The sequence below is a fragment of the Phyllostomus hastatus genome, unplaced genomic scaffold (assembly GCF_019186645.2).
Source record: "Phyllostomus hastatus isolate PE091 unplaced genomic scaffold, TTU_PhHast_1.1 phas_contig_36, whole genome shotgun sequence".
Lineage (NCBI taxonomy): Eukaryota > Metazoa > Chordata > Mammalia > Chiroptera > Phyllostomidae > Phyllostomus > Phyllostomus hastatus.
In genome coordinates, this window is record NW_025333862.1 from 2,806,136 (window position 1) to 2,812,460 (window position 6,325).

The window sequence follows — 6,325 nt, forward strand, 5'->3', positions numbered from 1 at the left end:
GACAGACCAAATAACCTAATGTAAGCCTGTGTGGCATGTTCACAGGTGGAACACAGAGGAGCTCTAGCTGGATTATAAGGACCTCAGGGTGCCTTCAAGAAATTTGAGGAAGTTAAGAATCAAGAGGGAATAACACAATTTCCTTGAGAGGAGAGGATTTATTTGCTTTGTTTACCTAAGTATTCCTAGCATCTATACCAGTTCCTCACATACAGTTGGTGCTCAGTAAACATTTTTTTGAATGAATAATGAATTTTAAAAAACCTAACAATATAAATAGGGACATGTAAAAGGGATCATATACTTCTTGCTTTAAAATTGCATTCAAATCTTTCTCATATGAAAACAAAAAACTTCCCTTGAAACTATAGCCCCCATTTCTATGGCTCTTTATAATTTCAGTATAAGCCAACCTTTGAGTTATTGTGACCAAATTTCTAGCATGACTCTCAAATGATCTTTCTCTTAATGGACAAATATAATAACTCTTTTTAGAGTAGTGAGTCTTTCTTTATTCAGTGCCTAGGGCATTCCTGGCATTAAAGTGCTTTGGGTGGTATATGTTCTTGCCCTCACTGAATCAACCTTTGTGGATTTTTGAGGGGTCTGTTTTAACCTCACAGACCTCTTCCTCTCATGCTGGGCCCAGGAATGAACAGATTTAAGGCCAGATTTCAATACTTGATTTATGGGATCATATTTCTTCTCAGGGTTTGCTGAAAGCAAAAGATAATTGTAGCCACTTGCCACGTAACAAAAGATATTTGTAACTTTTAGCTGAAGGAAGGGTTTTCCATGGAAATACTACACATAGCATTGAAGATAGGTACTCAGCTTGGTGGATTGTCTGGGACTGACTTACATTGCTACCCCTGTGTAATTTCTAGTCTTTGCCTTTGAGAAGCTGCCAAGGGGGAGCTCAGATTTGAGGGTATGAGTGAGGAGATGGAACCTTTAGACCCAATTCTTAGAGAATCCTTACTAAAATTTTTTTAAGTCAGTTTCATGGTTTCTAAAGAACTGAAAACTAGCTGCTTAAAGTAGCCCCTGGCTTTTGATCTGTTAGTTTAAGCAAGTGATGGAAATACTTTCCCAATTGCTGGGAAGGCTAGGGTAGAAGGAAGTCAGCCTTTGGAAAAACATCACAGCATTAGTGCACAAATGGTCCTGGAAGATGCTACATGACTAGCCGTAGAATGGAAAGATCTTGAGGAGCCACCATCCCTGTCCAACTTTCTGGTTTCTCTGTAGGCTGAGAATAGGGTCCATTTTCCTGTTAGAAAGGGCAAGGCAGACGTACTTTAGCAGCTCATAACAAAGGCTAAGTATGGAAAAGTGGGATAAGGTACTGGTTTAGAGTTGTGAAACCTGGGCAAGGCATTGGCTTCTCTCATTTAATCTAGAAATTGTGTGCTATGCATTTGGATAAAAAGATATGTAAAATAAGTTTTAGAAGACCCTTCATGGGATTTTGACTAGTAAAACTGGAAAATGTTACTATTTTGTTACCTGTTGTAAGCAACCCAAGTGAGTAAACTATTTTCTAGAGGTGGTAAGCACCATTGGCAAGAGACAGACTTAAGCCAGCACTTAGCAGCTGCATTGAGGTTGGTAGGCAAACTATTTGATGTCTCCACTCAAAAAGAGCCATCTGTATTCTCTGATATCACATAAGGGACACTGGACCACTTTGGTTGAAAAAAGTTAAGAGTATGAGATCTTCATTTGCATACTGTCCCTTCTGCTTGCTTTTGAGAACAGTTAGCCCACGCTGCTGCTTTACCCAGGGTAAATAGGCAGTTAAAAGTGAAAGTACGAATTTTGGGGGGATTTTTAGGGTAACAAAACTATTCCCTATGATACTATTATTGCAGATCATGTTGTTATAAATTTTTCCAGACACAAATAATATACCTAATGTACAACTTACTGTGAGGTATGGCCTTTGGGTGATAATGACATGTCAATGTAGGTTCATCAATTGTAAGAAATATACCACTCTGGTGGGGGATGTTTATAATAGGGGTGGTTGTGTGTGTGTGAGGGCAGCAAAATGCATGTGAAACTGTCTTCTGCTCCATCTTGCTGTGAACCTAAAGCTGCTCTTAAAAAATGAAGTCTAGTTAAAAGGTACAAAATTTCAGTTAGGTAAGTACTGGGGGTGTAATGTACACACTGATTATTGTAGTTAACACTGCTGTATAGGATATTTGAAAATTGCTGAGAATAGATCCAAAAAATTCTTATCACAGAAAAAATACATGTTTCTCTTTTTTCCTTGTATGAGATGATGTATATTAAATGAACTTATTGTGGCAACATTTCACAGTATATGTAGATCAGTTCATTATGCTGTATACCTTAAAGTTGTACAGTGCTCTATAGCAAAGGTCTCTCAATAAAACTGAAAGAAAAGTCAACTAAAAAGCAAAACTAAACTAAAACCAAGCATAACCTTACTTAGTTCTAGATATAGTTCTAGTAATAAAAGTGATAGCATAGGCACTTGTGATTCAGAAAACAAAAGTGAAATTGTATGCTATTTTTCCTGGGTCCTTTAAAAGTGTGTCACTGATGAGCTTGGAAATATGGTAAAGCCCACTGAAGAGGAAGAGGAGGGTCTGGTGGCCCATCAACACTGACAGCTGGAAATTTGCATGAGTGGACTTCACTGTGTCAAGAGATACATGGTTTAACTTAGTTGTGATTTTCATCCCTTTTTGGTTCCTCTTAAAGCTTCTTTCTGATATGTGAATGATGGGGATAGTTTTTACAATTGAAGGATATAAGCTTTCCATTATGAGTTGAATAGGCATGGTGACTGGTTAAAATACTGTTGTCTACTTGAAATTTGCTAAGATTGTAGCCCTTGAGTGTGTTCATCAAATGCACACAAAAGTAACTATGTGAGGTGATAGATCTGTAAACCTGATTGCGCTAATCATATCACAAAGTATACATGTGTCAAGTCTTTATGTTGTGTACTTTAAATATATAACATTTTCTTGGTCAGTTATACCTCAACAAAGCTGGAAAAAGTACTTACCTGTTGTCAAAGGATTGCTTGTCTTCTGCCTGTTTACTTATTACATGTTAACATGGTACTACTAGCCTCAAGGATGAAATCTTGTTAACAAGGAAGCAGGGAAAGCTGACCCTGAAGGTTTCATTTTTCAGGACTGGTCAGCAGTGCAGTACTTCCGGTTGTGAGTGTGCTGAGGAATTTGACACCAGGGAACCTGTGTTCTGGGATTGAGTGTTTAGGTGGTTTCTATTCCATTTTGACATAGGTCCCCAAAATAGGGCTTCCCAAACCTTAATTGTGCCATATAGCAAGTATGAAAATCACTTGAAGATCTTATAAAAATGCAGGTTTTGATTCAACATACCACAGACTCGTGGCTTAAATAAATTCATTTTCTCACAGTTGTTAAGGCTGAAAATCTTGAGATCAGGGTGCTAGCAGGTTGGGTTCCTGTGAGAATCCTCTTCCTGTCTTGTAGACAACAGTCTTCTTCCTGTACCATCACATAGCAGAGGGAGCAAGAGTTCTGGTCTCTTTTTTTCTGCTCATAAGAGGTCTCCACCCTCATGACCTCTTCTAAACCTAATTGCCTCTCAAGACCCCATTCCAAAATCATCACACTGGGAGTTAGAACTTTAACATAACAGTTTTGGGGGGACACATTCAGTGCACAGCACCAGGTGCTGCTGCTGCTTCTGTTCTCTGAGTAGTAAGGCCCTACAAGGAGTTTTGCTTTCCTAAGACAGTTTGAAAGGCCCAAACATACCTTACTTAACACTAAGATACTTGATCTAAGAGAGAAAACTGTTAAAAGATCTAAATTTCATGAATGTAGTAAATAGCTTGGTAAATTCATAGTTGCTCATGTTACAGGATTGCACCATCTGTATCAATTTGTCATTTACGAAACTCAAATATGTTGTGAGATGGCCTTATGTAAGAGTTTTTGCAAAAGCACATCAGTGGGCCTCTTAAGTGATCCAATAAGACATTATAATGGTACTAAGTAAGGACCAAGCTAGTGAGACTTTATTACTAAAGGCCACAGAAGTTAAAGGAATCCTAATAAAAATTATTGTTGGCCATAAATTGCCTACATGATCAATAGAACAGAAGAAATTCAGAGGTTTTACTAAGTTTATAGAGTTTCAGAGAAGGTGGCTTGCTTTACTTCAATACTTACTTTATTTGCTATGGGTATAGAACAAAAGTAAATTATGTAGCAATAATTTAGATATACCACCTCAAGTTCTTTGCCAAAATTGTCATCTCATTATCATATGATATGTTCAGCATCATAATCATGTTCAGTATCATGTAGTTGATGTTTCTGGAAGCTGCCTTATCTGTGTCTAGTGTTTTCCACTCATTTAATCATTCAACAAATATTTATCGAGCACCTTCTATGTGCCAGAAACTATGATAGAAATATGGTAATAAGGCAATGAATAATACAGATGCAGTTTTTGCTCACAGATACTGATCACATAATTTCAAATGTGATGAATGTAATGAAGGAGTATGGGGGCTATGGGAACCTTATAATATGAACCTAACTGAGAGGGGCCATCAAGGAAGGTTTCCTTAAAAAAATGTCATTTTAGCTCCATGGAAAAACTGCTTGAAAGGATGAGGCACAAAACCTCAAGGTTTTCATTTTAATCAGAAAGATCCTCATAATTGCTAGAAGTGTGCCAAGGTGGTGAATGGTGCATTGCCTGCAGGGATCCATCCTTGGGTGCCCCTTGCCAAGGCTGCTCCTCTGCAAGGGAGGGCCCCTGAGGATCCCCCGGGTATGACCATGGAGTTGTTATTCCTGGGCCAGACTGGAGCAGTTGCCCAGAACAATGCAATGAAATCTCTTCTCTAGAGATGGTGAAGTTGGAGAAAGGCTACTTTGGCTCCCCTCCAAAATGAACTCACTGCCACAAGACTTGAAGAACACTTTCATAGGGAGCCAGAGCTCTCAGGCTTCTTTGCATGACGTCCATTCCATCAACCCTACACAATTTATGGCCAGAATTGAATCCCATGAAGGAAGGGGGAAAGAAGTATATCTGATGTCAGGAGGACTTTCTGTTTATCACAGTTGACCTCTTATTGGTAACATTCTGTGGATAACAGAGTTAAATGTTATCTACATTTAACTCTGGAGGCATTGAGAATACATTAGAGAAGGAGGTGGTGCAGTATGAGGTCTTCACACACGTATACATATACATATACATCATATACATATACACATACAGACAATTTTTTGATTCAAAGTGTTAATACTTGTTAGTGCTGTAGACAGACTGCACCATTGGTGGGCAATAGGGTAGACGACAGCAGTAACCAGTACCTTTCTACTGGCAAAAGTGATCCTCTCGGGGATTTTGCTATTCATTTCATCCTTGTCTGGATCCACACGTGGTTCCTGGATTTCCAAGTGTTACCTTAAGAGGCAGAAGAAAGACTCCTGATAGTTTAGGATGCTTCAGAGAGGATGGCACTTATACCTGGTGATCTTTCTGATGGCCAGTTTTACTCTCCTGAATCAGAAGCAGGATCTGAAGAAGCTGAAGAGAAGCAGGACAGTGAAAAAACCACTTTTAGAACTATGAGTACTACTTTTGTTAAAGCAAGTCTTTGAAAATGAAAGTGTAATAACAAAGGACTGAAATAGGGAGCATTTCTTTGAGTGGATTCAAGTAAAATTCAAACACTTCATGTGTGAATATGTTGCTAGGTTTGTCCTGTTTACATAAGTTTATCAGTTACATTTTATTTCTGAAAAATTTCAAAACTTTTATGTATGGGCATATAATTGTGAAGTATGAAAAATACCTCACAGCCCCAAATTTCTAAATAAGAATGAATTAATTTTTGTTTACTTAGCCAGAATGTCCCTGTGTGTTGTGAGGGTAGTAGTCCTATGAGAGGTGATATTGTTATTGTCTCAATTTACATCTGAGGCAGATGAGACTTAGGGTGGGGGAGTAATTTGTTCAAGGTTGCACAGCTAGTGAATGGAGAGCCAGGACTCAGCCCTGCCCATCTGCTATAGTATTCTCTCTGACCCTGCACAAGAATGTCTCATTAAGTTTTTGGAGCTTCTGAGATGAAAGATGTAATCCAGTCAAAGCAGTAGCTCTTGATGTGCCTCAAGATGAACCATGTTGTCAAATCCCTTCAAAAGCATCAAAGGAAACATTTCAACCTCAGAAATACAAGAAAGTAAAAAAAGTAAATTGTTTTAGCTGTATCTCTGCTTAATTATTTAAACATAAGAGGGAAAAGAATAGATCTTAAAAGCTC

General features: G+C 38.3%; 1 pseudogene; it reads left to right on the forward strand.

The window, feature by feature from the left end:
• Nucleotides 1–4,938: 4,938 nt before the first annotated feature.
• Nucleotides 4,939–5,660, forward strand: LOC123820580 (annotated as a pseudogene).
• Nucleotides 5,661–6,325: the final 665 nt, after the last annotated feature.